This window comes from Myotis davidii, unplaced genomic scaffold, assembly GCF_000327345.1.
Source record: "Myotis davidii unplaced genomic scaffold, ASM32734v1 scaffold175, whole genome shotgun sequence".
In the NCBI taxonomy this organism is placed as follows: domain Eukaryota; kingdom Metazoa; phylum Chordata; class Mammalia; order Chiroptera; family Vespertilionidae; genus Myotis; species Myotis davidii.
The window spans coordinates 2540846-2556288 of NW_006286972.1; the positions used below are offsets into that span (position 1 = coordinate 2540846).

The 15443-nt window shown below is 37.4% G+C and overlaps 2 pseudogenes; both read left to right on the plus strand.

Moving 5' to 3' along the window:
• Window positions 1–2228, plus strand: part of LOC102759561 — a 43269-nt pseudogene extending 41041 nt beyond the window's left edge.
• Window positions 2229–14428: 12200 nt separating this feature from the next.
• The window catches only part of LOC102759849, a 10324-nt pseudogene continuing 9309 nt past the window's right edge, over window positions 14429–15443 (plus strand).

Consider the following 15443-nt stretch of genomic DNA (forward strand, 5'->3'; position numbering starts at 1 on the left):
AACAACAAAATTATGAAATCCGTTACAGTGCTCAGCTAATATTTTAATCTATAAATCAACATTTCAGAACCCTTCACTCTGTAAGCGATAGCCATTGTACATATTTATCTTTGCAAACTTAGAATTTAATGGCTTCTAATCTATGCTCACAACCTGGAGAATGTTATCATATTTGAGGCCCACATGGAAAAGTACTTTTAAGACATACCAGTTACAGTTTATATACAAAAGTCAGTTCCTTTTCAAATGTCATTTCCATTAGTATCTTATATCAGAATTACAAGTGAAATGAACACACTGTAACCTAGTATTTTAAAAGGTTATGTTGAAGGAGGAGAGAGGCTTAAATTAATTTTCCCCGTTCTTATCCAGTAGGTCTTTACCTCAATAGGATTTCCTATAATTCTATCTTAATCCATGTCTCTACGGATGAACCAAACAGACCACAACATAGAAGAGCCTGCCAAACTGGCGCCCTGCCAGCAGCCCTTTCTACCCTTTAAGAGAGACTTCAGCTTAATGATTGTACAGTTATCCAAATCAGTCAAGAAAGCAAAGAGCAGACGTGTATCTTATGCTCTGCAAAGATCTATTTGTTTAGTCATGTGCAAACACTGCCCTAAAATGGTCAGAAGGATAGCACGTTAATCATTTACTATGTCTATTCAATTTTTAAAATTAATGCTATGAATAAATCATTTCAAGGAATTTTTCTATATAATCCATATTAATTTGATATTTGAGAGGACTTGCACTGCTGGTTTTATTGCTGGAGACTTGAAGTAGAAAATTATTTGTAAGGTCTAATGGAATCCATAATTATATTTTGGGGACTATGAATTAGCCAAAGATAATAAAAGTATCTTCTAGAAAAACCAGTGAAATGGAAGGATAAAAGTTATATGAAGGCTAAAAGCTCACACTATACCACCTTGCCCTAAGCGTTGCTCTATACTATTGGAAACACATTATAGAGGTTTGATATGTATTTCCTGATGAACAATTTTACTGGAACTATGGATACCATAATCTTTTCTTTCCCTGCATTTTGATTACTGTTAAGAGACTGGAAAAATGCATTATTTATTTTAAGGCTAATATATGATCATACTGAGTAAAATGTAGATAGTTGGATATCGATCACAGTAAATATTCAACATTTATTTCACTTAGAAATTTGAAGTCTAACTTTCAGCTTGATGGAATTCATTATCACTGAATTTACAATGTTTTTCATTAGAAAATTATCTTGGTTATAAAACCTAGATAAAAATACCCAAATGAGAACAGCTTATTTTTTTTATCAAATAATGAACAAAAGGATTGATGCAAAAAAAGTTGTCTTCTTTACTGTCTACGCAGGACATAGAAAATGCAAAATGTCTTATCTAAATTTGAAAGTTGGTATTTAAATTTCTCCATATGAACTTTTGTCAGGGTTTGAATGGATAAAACAAATGAAAAGTGTTTACTTCTTATCTAAAACTTATTACTAAGCCAAGAATGAGTCCTCTGTTAAATAGACTCTTAAGAATCTATACAATAACTGCACTCAATCACTTGAATATTTACCAAGAAAAAAATAAAAATTTTGCACTCTGTGTATTGTGAGAGACTTTTAAAGTATGAGATATATCATATTATAGTTTATTTAAGAAAATAAAACTAAAGTGCAGAAAATAAAGTAATGAATTCTGTTATAGTGTCCTCGGTGAAATGCCTTCTCCTTCAGTCTATGAACTGCAGGTCCCCTAAGGAGAATTTGCTCAACTTCTCAAGAGTTCACTTACAAACAAAAATATTTCTAGGGTGGTGACTTGCGCTTCCTCTTGGTCTGATATCTGCGAGGCAGTGGCTAAGCCCTACTCTGAGTCTCCCGATGCTGCCCAAGGACCAACAACAAGAAGAAAGATGCTGGAAAGTCAAGCAAGACAGAGGAAGACCCTGTGAACAAAGTCCAGGGACAAGGCCAAAAAGAAGTGGTCCAAAGGCAAAGTTCCGGAAAAAGCAACGTATGACAAACTCTGTAAGAACATTCTCAACTATAAGCTTCTAACACCAGCTGTTGTCTCATAGAGACTGAAGATGTGTGGCTCCTTGGCCATCGTAGCCTTCAGGAGCTCCTTAGTAAAAGACTTATTAAACTAGTTTCAAGGCACAGAGCTCAAGTAATTTACACCAGACACACCAAAGATGGGGATGCCCCAGCTGCTGGAGAAGACACATGAACAACAGGACTCACAGGCCACACATTTTGAAAAATAATACTGTATCTACATATGTAAAAGGCTAATATGCAAAGTGTTCCCTCGGGCGTTCAACCAGGACACGGGAGTTCGATCACTCACTATGATGTGCACTGACCACAGAGGGGCAGCACGGAACGAAGAAAGGCCCTGACTAGGCCTAGCGACCCTACCCATGCATGAATTTCATGCACCAGGCCTCTAGTGTGTGTGTGTGTGTGTGTGTGTGTGTGTGTGTGTACACATATAGTATGTATATATTTCTATGTGCATAATTACCTTGCTCCTATTCCCTAAAGCAGAAGATAGTCTCTGGAAATATTTCTTTGAATTTAATTTCGGGGCAAAGCCTCAATCCCTACCCTGTTATTGAAAAATCAACAGGTGACATTGCAACCTAATATAATTGAATAACAGAAGTTATTCAAAGTAATTTTCTTGTAATCTCCCAGGAGTCATTTAAATTCCTGTATCTTTATACATAATGCTCTTTCTATATCTAGCATTCTGCCTATCCATTTAATATTTATACATCTGATTTTGCTTTCATCTATGTATTTATACATTTATCATAGTTATCACTTTACATATTTATCAATCTATGTTCAATGGTCTAATAGCAACCATCACTTTCAATCTTTAATTTTCTATTTCTATTTTATTTTTATCCTTGAGTAAACTTATTCAAAGGCTTTTAAAATACTGCATTCAATTCCTATATTTCCTATTCTTGAACTCTTATATCCCGAATATCAATTCTAAAAATTCTGCCAGTTTAAATGCAACACATATTCTAAAAACCCATTGAAACTGACATTTGCTCTCCTTGCTTGATATTGTAACTTATTTAGAAATCTTTTCATATATATTATACAATTGTATGCATTCCATTTTTTTAGCTATTTGTATTATTCTATTAATAAATGGAACCCTTTTTGAAGGTTAGGTATCTTGCTATATTCTTTGGCTTTGTACCTCATATAATGTCAAACACAGAGTTCTCTAAATAATGGGAATTTAATACATGTTGACTGGACAATATAATTGATGTGTGAAAATTAATTGGGGTGGGAGAGGGAGATTACAAGTTATATTGTGTTGCTGGGCAACCAAGATTCAAGCAAAATCACCAAAGATCTCTGGTAGCAATCCAGGAACACATTGCTATAGAGTTGGCTGAATAATGGAGATGTGTACATTGAAAAGATGTGAATATACAATATTTCCAAAAATAGGGTGGGATTACATGACAATAGATCTGCAGAATGAAGGAAAGTAAAATATCTAAGATGTTTTTTTTTTTTTTAACTTTTCCAACCTGGAAACTGGTTAAGCAGTACCACAATGGGTAAATCAATTTGGGGCAGATAAACCATATACCATTGCAATAACTGGGCTCAGTGAAGGGTAGAGTGTGGGCTGAAAGGAGACAAAGTGGAAAGGCATATGAGGAGAAGCAAAAGACCCAGGAGGGAAGCTGGCAGAGGAGTTAAATTACTGTTTAAGGAAGGCTGAGAAAGGGACATGTTTTCAGAAGAAGTGAGTGATCAATAAGAAAGAAGCCAGACTGAAAGAGTAATTTAAAAAATGTGAATAGCTTGATATTAGCAAGAAGGTGATCACTGCCAAGCTCATTAAGGTATTTTTATTGAACAGTAGCATGATAATGGATCTTCATTCTGTAGATCCATTCTGTCATGTAATTCCGTCCTATTTTTGGAAATACCTTATATATATATGAAATATCTCCCTTGGCCCTTTTTTAATGTATGACTTTTCCCATGAAATATTCTTCTCTGGAGAGCCAAGTAATAAAGTAGTCTTATATATTAAACTGGATTATATATGGAATAATATATAAAATAAAACTGGTTATATATGACAAAATTCAATATGTTTTATTCTTCCATTTATGCTCTGAAAAGTTTTATATCAAGCAATATGGTCCTGTTTGTAATCTCATCTCTGAATTCTTTCTTGATTCAGAGTATCATTACATATAATGTTTAGGTATTCAATTTACCTACTAAGGTTTAAAATAATTGACTTAAAAAAAACACTAAAAAAAATGACTATGACTTTTGATAATTGGCTTTATTTGCTTGGTTTTTTTGTGTGTTTTGTTTTGGGTTTTGTTTGTTTGTCTGTTTATTAATTCCCCAAGAGGCTCACTTGAGTAAAATAGAAAATCTATGTGTTTTTTCCTTTCTCATCCTCGGTCTATTACCTGGGTACTTCAATCACAAGAGGCCCTCTACTTCCTGCTTTGTATATATCTAGCATTTTCTAGCTACTTAATGATAATTAAACCTATCCTGTTGCCCTATATCTTGAATCAATGTGACTTACACTAAGATGATAATGAGTACCAAGGAATTAAAGCATCACTCTCCAGTAAAATATAAAAATTGAGTGCATGGAAGAATGGAAGAAATTATACCTACTGGGTGGTGATAACTTTGGCTAGAAGAGTTATTTAGAACAATTTATATTTATAAAACAGCTAAACTTGTTACCTAGGGTTCTCCAAAAAAAAAGAACCAATAGGTTGTGTACATATACAGTTGAGCCATGAAACAATTCAGTGAAGTGGGGCAATTGCCTAAAGGATGCAGAGTCACAACACCAAATCAAGAATTCAGGAACCAGTGGGGACTTTTCTTGAAAATAAGCCACAGGAGTTAAACTGGTCTTAGACCGGGCAGAAGCTAAATCACTAAAATGGAAGCATAAGGTCAAATATTTAATATTAGCAGAATTGATTTCATTAATCATTATATCTGCTGAAAAAAAGATACTTCCCTAAAGATGGTAGCTAAGCCTGAACATCTGAATAAAAAAACCTCAGAAAATGGGAGACATGAAACAAGGTGGCAGGAAATGAGGACCTAGGACTTGAGCTAGGTTTGAACAGCCAAGGTTCAGTCACGTCAGTCACTGATTGTACTTTGACTTCAACATGCTGTTTAAAATTTATTGTTTTTAGCTATAAAATAACAATACCTTAAATAATTTATAGAGGTAGATATTGTTTGCCATCCGCAGACATATTTGCCTTTTATTTATTTATTTTTTATTCTTTTAAGTTACAACCCTTCAAAGGATTTTTGTTACCCTGGACAGGAGTATTCTGATTAGTGCAATATATTTTGTGGAAAATCGCAAAAACAGTGAGTACTTCCTCACTCCTAAGATAGAAAATATTACACCTATAAAGGAACTTACATATCTACCATATCTAAATCTACTTAATGATAGCATAATTTGACACTATAGATGCTATATAACATATACAGTCATAAACATACTCCCATGTACTTTTTTTTTTAGTTATACCTTTCTGTACTGGCTATCCCCTTTAAAAACTTTTAGTAATGTATACCTCACCGCCACAATTTTCCTATAATTTCAATTTCTATTAAAGATTAAATATATCACAATTTATAAAATTACCCAGACTATCAAAGCCTATAATAATGTAGGTTTTGGACATTCTGAAAAGATTCAGAGAACTTAATATAATCCAAAATTCACAGAGCGTATAATTTTCTCCATAAAATAAGGACTAGACAAAATAGAGCACCACAAAATCAAGTCAAGATGTAGAAGCTTGGCAGTTCCTTTGCATACTTTTGAGCTAATTCCTACAACTTCTTACAAGAATATCACAGTTTCTCATTCAAATTAGTGCCTTGGAAAAATTCTAATAAAACCCCAGGGTCTTTAATGACTAATTGAATGGCAAACTAAGAATGCTCTTAATCTGCTCTGCAGATTTCTAAAGGCATTTTCAATTTCTCACAATCCTTTCCTTATTCATGCCATCACTTTTTAAAAGTAATGCTCATTGCTTCATCCAAAAAGTTCTTTTCTCCAATATATTAAAATATATATTAGGTGTATAATTTAATCTTAACATATGGTAAATGGAATTTTCATTGGTAGTTACCATTACCATAAATTTTACTTACAGATAATATTACTTTTTCACCATCTTTTGAAACAATTCATATCTGAAGAAACTAAGATGATAAAAAATCAAAGGAAGATAAATGAAGTTAATTTTATTAAAATTAAAAAATACATGTAAATTTGTACTAGTATGCATATTTTCATTATTAGGAAGGAAAAAGTATCAGATACCACACAAATATGAGTTTAAGATTTGTTCTTAGCTGTCAGTGCAGATATATCAGCTTATCTCTTTTTCCTAGTTTATGTTACAGTTTGATTAGAACCTCAAAAATTTCTTTATAACAAATGAGTTTTTAACCAACTACTAATAATTATATAGTGTTTGTATTTCTCAACATCCTCAAAATTATTTAACTAATATTTAAGAAAATGCTAGTATTTTCTCCTTAAACTAAAAGTTAAAAAATTAAATGCATATAATTCCTCAATCTTTTTTTCTTTTAAAATAGGTTTACATGACGTTATTTTTTATTATATTTTTTATTGATTTCTTTGATATTTTTAGTGATTTCAGACAGGGAGGGAGAGGAAGGGAGAGATAGAAACATCAATGACGAGAGAGAATCATTGAACGGCTGCTTCCTGCATGCCCCGCACTGGGGAATGAGCCCAGAATCCAGGCATATGCCCTTGACCAGAATCGAACCTCGGACCCTTCAGTCCACAGGCCAGTGCTCTATCCACTGAACAAAACCAGGTAGGGCTAATTCCCAAATATTAAATTTCTCTTCAGGTAGAGAAACCACCTTCATTTGATATATTATTACTACATGCCTGGTGCACAAAACTCATGCACAGGAGTGGGGATCCTCAGCTCGTCCTGTACCCTCTCCAATCCAGGAACCCTTGGGGATGTCCAACTGCCTCTCACAATCTGGGACCACTGGCTCCTAACCACTCACTTGCCTGCCTGCCTGATCGCCCATAACCCCTCTGCCTGCATGCCTGATTGCCCCTAACTGCTCCCCTACTGGGCTGATTGCCCCAACCGCCTCTGCCTCACCCCGCACCCGGGACCCAGGATTCCCTCCTCTGGCCGATCACAGGCACACGGGACCAGGGTTTCCCTCCCTCTGGCCGGCTGCAGGCACCCAGGACCTAGACTGGCTTTGCCCAATCTGGCCACAGCTGCAGGGGACCCTGGGAGGGCAGGCCACAGCCACAGGCACCCAGGATCACAGGGCAGGCAGCTTGTCTCTCTCCTGGGCCACAGCCTGGCTGGTCCCCATTCCTCTCTCGCAAGCTCATTTGTGCCTGGCTGGTCCCCATTCCCCTCTCTCCAGTGTTGAGTGTCTGAGCTGTTACGGAGTGAGGGCATGAGGGTGTGATGACCATTTGCATATTAGCTCTTTATTATATAGGATTTTTCTAAGTAGATAGAAACATAATTTAATATTATTAATATACAATTGAGAATACATATGATCAATTTGAAGGTGATCTTTAATTTGAAATTTAGAATGATTTGTGTCTTCATAAGATCTGTCAGTGTGACTCCTAATTAGGTAATTTACCCCTGAATGGAAAATGAGGCAAGAGTAGACACCACCAATGGAATTATCTCTGTATTCCTGAGGGAAGAAAATCCTTCTTTAGTTACCTCAGCTGCCTTCTGACAAAGATGAGGTTTACATCTTCCACATTTACCTCTTGCCTAGAATGTAGCTAATGCCCCGGGGTTGGCGCTAGACTTTCCTTTTGTCCCTTTCCCAAATATGAACACACACACACACACACACACACACACCCCCCAATCCACACACACACACACACACACACACACACACACACACAGAAATAATAATAATAATAATAATAATAATAATAATAATAATAAACGATACCTGGCTTTAGTCTTTCCTTTGCACTCTTTCTGGGATCTATGACATACTTTCAAACATTCTTAGATCAACTCCAGTAATCAATCCACATTCATGTAACCCCTGCAAATGGAAGGACCATCAAACACCTACAAGATTCACTTCTCACTTAAAGCACAAGGAAACAAAAGCCCAACCTGTCAGCTGTAGAATCCAATAAAGACCCAAATCCCCTGTCTTAGAATTCAGTACTCTTTCCAAGTCACTGTAAAAGTTTTATACATCCCTGTCCTTAGGACCTAGGTATTTATTGCTTACATGTTCGACTAAGTTTGGGAGTTGGCTAACCTGAATAAAGAAAATGAAGAGACTATTGAAGACTATTAGATATGGTTCAGATGAAGGGTGAGCAAATCTGACCCACTTGCACTCAGAGGTTCAAAATATAAATCTAACTCAGTTGCAATCAAGAACATGACAATAGCCCGGCCAGCATGGCTCAGTGGTTGAGTGTCGACCTATGAACCAGGAGGTCATGCTTCGACTCCCGATCAGGGCACATGCCCAGGTTGCAGGCTCACTCCACAGTGTGGAGTGTGCAGGAGGCAGCAAACCAATGATTCTCTCTCATTATCAATGTTTCTATTTCTCTCTCTCCCTCTCCCTTCCTCTCTGAAATCAATAAACATACTTAAAAAAAGAACATGAAATTAAATGTCAACATACCAGAGAGAGAGAGAGAAATAGAGAGAGAAAGCAAATATATGCAAGAAAACTAACATGCTACTTACCTTAAAACACTAAATGTAGAGCAAATCTCATCATGTTTCTTACTAATTTATAACTTGCATACACGGGTCAAGATAAAAAGCCACATGTATGAAAGATGAGATCTGTATCTTATCCAAAAACTCTTTCTGGCAAAAAGTTGTTGCTTTCAATAACCCTGCTACCTGAAACCATAGAAGGAAGCAGGTACTTCCTCCCTTGTTTTATTTTTCAAAACTATCCACTAATCTTTTAATTAAAAGTGAATGATAGAGAGATGGCAAGTGAGCAGAAGATGAAGAACACAGCTCCCTTATGTATTTGCACAACCCTAATCAGTCTGCACATCTCTCAGAGAGGTCTGTATTCATTACATGGAATCTAATCCATCCTCCTAAAGCTGATGCAGTCAACTGCCATGGTTGGCCCTCATTCATCATGCTTGTGGACAACAGCTGGTAAATATGTAACCTAGAAGAGTCACTTCTAGGAGGGCTTTACATACAATAGAATAATAACAGGCTAGAGCAAATTTGAACTTTAAATAATGAAAGAACCCTGATTTTCCTAGAAGTTCCTGAACAGTGCATTTAAGTTAATTGTTCTCTCAAGTCAGTAAGTTGTCTTTAATTTTAGTCATGAAAGTACTATTTTGGTAATAATATAAATACCCAGACATACATGATGACAACAGGTTTACTTAAGCCAAGAAATGAAAGTAAAAATAATACATATGCCCCATCTATATAACAATTATATATTGTTATATATAATTTATATCCTATATAATAAAAGGCTAACATGCAAATCGACCAAATGGCGGAACAACTGGTAGCTATGACACACACTGACCACCAGGGGGCAGATGCTCAATGCAGAAACTGCCCTCTGGTGGTCAGTGCACTCCCCCTGTAGGAAGCCGGGCTCAAGGCTGGCGATTACAGTGGTGGTGGCCAGAGTCTCTCCCACCTCCACAGCAGCACTCAGGACCCCTTGGGGGATGTCGACTGCCAGCTTAGATAAACTGGCAGTCGGACATCCCCCGAGGGGTCCCGGATTGCAAGAGGAAGCCGGCCAGGATGAGGGACCCCACCCCCCACCCCCCAGTGAACAAATGTTGTGCACCAGGCCTCTAGTATATATATAAAATGAGTGCTTACTATATGCTGGGCAGTCTACTAAGCGTTTTCGTAAGTTACTGCAGTGATAGTATTAATTACATATTGCAATTTTACTTCTGAGAGGAAAAAGTCTCTGAAATGGTAAATAGCTCACTCACATTCAAATATCTCTTAAAGTCGCTAATACTTAGAAGCCATTAATTCTACCATTATTCTCTCTTTCTCTCAACCCCCTCCTGTTCTCATAGACCTCCCGGCCCAATTGATTTTTCAAGGCTTTAGATTTCTTTTTACAAAGAATTCTTTCGTGCTGATAAGTGCTTGTGCTCTTCAAGGTGCCTAAGTCATGCCCGTGAGCAAAATGAGCAAGGTCTCTGTCCTCGTCAAGCTTCTCTCAGATCCTAACTTCTGATCCCAATTTCCTTGCCTTGATCCTTCCTCTTACAAGTCTGACAAAATCCCTACCCTGATTAAATCTAATTTGTGGCTGCTTCCTACCTGTCACCCACACATGGTAAACACCACAACAATGCTTGCCTGACTTCACAATCAATTAGTGGAATACTACATTTGCCTTCTTCCTTGATTTTTTTTTCATTTTTTTAAGATGATTTTCAGTCTTTTCCTCCTTTCTGTACTTACTAACATCTATTTCCTTCTCACTAACTGATCCTGGTTTCTTTTTGACAAAGAAAGTAGTAAAAGTCAGAACACAACTACACAAACATCCACCATGAAAAGCATCACTACCTGTATCTGTCTCAACACTTGGCTTTCCTTCCTGCTTCTGTGAAAGACTTTTCCAGGTTTCTATCCAATGTGACCCTCTCCTTGCTAGATCCCATGAATACTGTTCTAGAATTTTTCCTCATGTTCCTAAGCATCACCAACTATTTTTCCTTTTAAAAATATAATTTCTATAAATATATAGCCGTAACAGCTCACAGAAAAAAAAAAAAAGAACCCTGATCAAAGATCCAAGACCCCTTTAATCTAAAATATATATAAAAGCTCCTCAAATCTGGTCCTGTAGGCTCTCAACTTCATGCCTTCGCCAGGGGAGGGGGGAGGGGGCCTGTCAAGACCATGATTGTCCTCAAATTGTTAAATTCAGACCAGTTTGTGGTTTTCATCTTACTTGACTTCTCAGCAGTGTTTGAATTAGCTGACACTTTCTCTTTCTTAAAACATGTTTTCCAGATGATTTCCAGGATACCGTTTCCTTGATTGTTCTTCTTTCCAGAGAATTTGCTCAGAGTTCTTTGCTCGATTTTTCTTATGTCTCCGGACTCTGACCTTCAGGGTGCTCAGAACTCACTCCATTGGTATCTTCTCTTTAAAAGTCACTGCCCTACTGAAACCATTTAATATCATCTCACCTATCTACTGGTTATTCCCCAGTTTATATTTCCAGGTTGAAATGCCTACTTCTCAATATTACTTGGATGTCTAAAAGGCATCTCAAATTTAACAGGTCGACATTTGGTCTTCCCGTTCCTCCCTCCCATCAATAAAAGCTTGAGTCATCTTTTTAGTCATCTTTAATAGCAAATATTTTCTTCCACATGCCAATGTGGAAAACCTAGTATTATCCTTGATTTATCCTTTTCTCTCACCCCACATGTATAATCCCCCACAGATAGCACTCTTGCCAAACCTTTATGACCTTTTACCTGCATTACTGCAATCTCCTCCTAACGGGCTGCTCTGTTTGCACTTCCTCTCACATCAATTCTTTTTTATTTAAATATTTATTGTTGAAAGTATTACACATGTCCCCATTTTCTCCCCATTGGTCCCTTCTAGCCCACTCCTGCCCCTTGCCCCAGGCCTGCACCACCCAATTGTCTGTGCCCATGCGGTACGCATACAAGTTCTTCGGTTGATCTCTTCGCATCCACCCACTCACCCCGGCCTTTCCTCTGAGATTTGACAGTCTGTTCCATGCTTCTGTGTCTCTGGATCTATTTTGTTCATCAGTTGATTTTGTTCAATAGATTCCACATATGAATGACATCCTGTGATACTTGTCTTTCTCTGACTGGCTTATGTCACGTAGCATAATACTCAGCAGCCAAGATGATCATTTTGAAATGAAAGTTAGATCCTATCTCTCTTTGGATATAAATCCTCTTAGTGTACAAGCCAAATCTAACAATAGCACTACATGATTTCCACTTTATCTCCTGACCTCATCTCCTACTCCTCCTTTAGCTCCATTTCAGATACCCTGGAATCCTCCAGCACACCAAACTTGATCCAGGCTCAGGGCCTCTGCCTGAGACACACCTCTCTGATAGCTACAGAACTAGACTATTGGTTAAGGTCATTAACACTTACTACTCTAAAAGATATACTCTACATCATCTAAGTAGTTTAACATAATATAATTTAAGAGTATTTTTAATGGTTTTTTTTATGGTTTTTGTTTTATTTGCTTGGTTTGGTTTGGTTTGGTTTGGTTTTTGCTAATGTCACAGTTTAGTGAAAGTTGGGAAGTACCCCTGGCCAGTTCTCCCTCCTGAAAGCAGAGATTTCAGGTACCTTTCAGCAATACCAGCATTTTAGAATCCTTTAACTGGGGTCACACAGAAAACAGGAGATTTGCGTAATTGTGACAATTTTGAGTAGCTGGCCTGAAAGTGGCATGTATTTCTTTTTTCTACATTCCAAAGGCCACCACTCAGTCTCTCAGCAAGTGTCTACAGCACAGATATAGCCTAGATATTTGGGTGATCCTAGAGTCCTGCTACATTGGTTCCCTTTCTTAGGGAAGATTCCTGAGGCTTTCCCTGGCTACCGTATTTAAAAATTCAACACCCTCTGAGCCAAATATTGCAATAGGTCACCAGTCTTGAAGAAGAGAAGGCAATGTGAGCATGGAGGAAGAGATGACAATGCAGTACAAGCCAGGAAATGCCAGTAGCTGCCAGGAGCTAGGAAAGATAAGGAACAGATTCTCTTCTAGAACCTCCAAAGAACTTTGAGCTTCCAGATTTTGAGTTGATTTTTGTTGTTTAAGCCTCCAAGTTTGTGGTAATTTGTTATAAAGGCAATAGGCAACTTATATACAGAGGAAAGTGAATTAAAGTCATAATTACAAGACTATGCTCAAAATGAATACATAAAAACTCCCTTTTGCATCAATATTAATTCTGTATACATCCTGTTCAAATGAATTAGCACTGTGTCTAAACTCATGGGGAGAAAGTGGATTTTGGCAAGCCTTCACTAACCATTTATTCTTAGTAAGAGCATTATAATGTACTAGAGGCCCAGTGCACGAATTCATGCACATTGAAAGTAAATTAATTAGAAGGTGGCCAGTGAAGTGGGAGTAGGCGAGATGGGCCGGACACGCCCTGGAGCCAACCTCCCATGGTCCCTCCCTGGCCAACCTCACCTAGGGCAAGGAAGGGCTCAAAGGGCATTTGTGGAGTGAACGGGGTCCCTCCTGCAAGTGGGGTCCCTTGGCCTGGCCTGCAGGGATCAGGCCAAAACTGGCAGTCTGACATCCCCCGAGGGGTCGTGGAGTGCAAGAGGGCACGCTACAAAGTTGCTGTCACTCAGCAGCTTCTGCATTGAGTGTCTACCCCCTGGTGGTCAGTGTGCACCACACCTACCAGCCAGTTGGCTGGTCAGCCGGTCGCTAAGCCTTTTATATACATACTAGAGGCCTGGTGCACAAAATTTGTGCATGGGTAGGGTCGCTAGGCCTGGCCAGTGATCAAGGTCAATCGGGACCTTCCTTCCCCAGGCTGCCAGCTGCTGGCTGGGGCCTTCCTTCCTCTGGCTGCCAGCTATAGGCCAGGGCCTTCCTTTATTCCGCGCCACCCTCTGGTGGTCAGCGCACGTCATAGCGAGCAGTTGAACTCCCAGGCAGTCAAACTCCCAAAGGGACAATTTGCATATTAGCCTTTTATAATATAGGAGATATATATATATATATAGGAGATATATATAGACTATATATATATACTAGTGGCCCAGTGCACCGGGAGGGGGGGGTCCCTCAGTCCAGTCTGCACCCTCTCCAATCTGGGACCCCTCGGGTGATGTCCGACTGTTAGTTTAAGTCTAATATAGACTTGAACAGGGCTGATATGGTGAGTACAGCTAACAGCAGAGATGGAAAGCATGAATACATTGGTCCCACCATTGAGCTGTTGAACCAACCATGGAACCACCTGGTATTCTCTGATATAGTTAATTTCCACTTTTAGTTGCGTATTCAATTATTTGAAACTGAAAATCTCTCAATTTAGGTAATGATGGTAATGATCGTTACAATAGGGCCATTTATGTTCATAGTTTCTGAATAATGTGTCTATTCGATGAAAAAATGATATTGTAAAACTCTTAATCATTTTCAACAATTAACCAGGACATGATTAAATCTATTTTAGGTTCCAGAGAAATAACATGGAAACTGAGATATTAAATAGCCTATCAGCAGTTTGGGGATTTTTTTCCACATAAGGAATCAATTTGTGTTGCCATGACGGTGATTTCAGTTGATGCCTTTATTGAGCACTGGCAGTGCTCTCTAAATGGTACGCTGAAATGGATAAGTGGGCAGCATATTTTTGTAAAGAGCAAATGTATCCTTGGTTTGCTTGGGCACTACTTTCATGCTGATAGCAGAAAAAACTGGATTTCCTCTGTTGCAAGATTGATCTGAAAATAGAAAGCATCTTAAAATTTTAGCATACAGTCAATGAAGTGGTGATTGCACAAAATTTAATATTAAATTAACAGTTTTATAAATAATGGCATCTTTGAATCTATGAAATACATGAGCCCCACCCCAGACTGACTGCCATGATGGCTCAGTATCTATTAACCAAACAAAGAGTTTGTGTCTGGAATTTTGCAATGAACAAATATCTAAATATGAGAACACTTAATATCTCTACTGATTCTTTAAGTAAAGCTAAAATTAAATATTTGCATACTGATCTTACCTTATAAGAATACATGAGCTTATGTAAGAAAATTAATGATTCAACAAAAGATAACATTAATAAGTTAATTTGTCTTAAAAGATATTTATTGTCATTGTTTTGTAACAGACAATAAAATTTCCAGAGGAATCAGCATTGTTTTCTTGTACTTAATGTTTCCAGAATTCTTTCTATAAAAGAATAATTGAACCTTCTACTTTAGGAGTGTATGATTTATACCATTATGCAATAGAAATGTTTTGAAATTTGTAGTATGAAACTAGAAATTCACTCTCAATTCTACTTTGCTCAGAGTAATCATAATAATATCTTACCTTCAAAAGTTGTTTTGGGGATCAAGTAATGAAATATGTGTAAAGAATTTTTATGTTCTTTAGTTTTTATGACTGTTGTCAAAATCATAACAATTAAATAAATGTGGTGAGAGTTGATGTCTTATTTATAGAGAAACTGAGCAATAAAAAATGTGTTCTGATAATAGCATAACAATGACCAAATTGGGAAAATAAAGATATTTATAAGTATCTATCTATCTATCTATATATATAT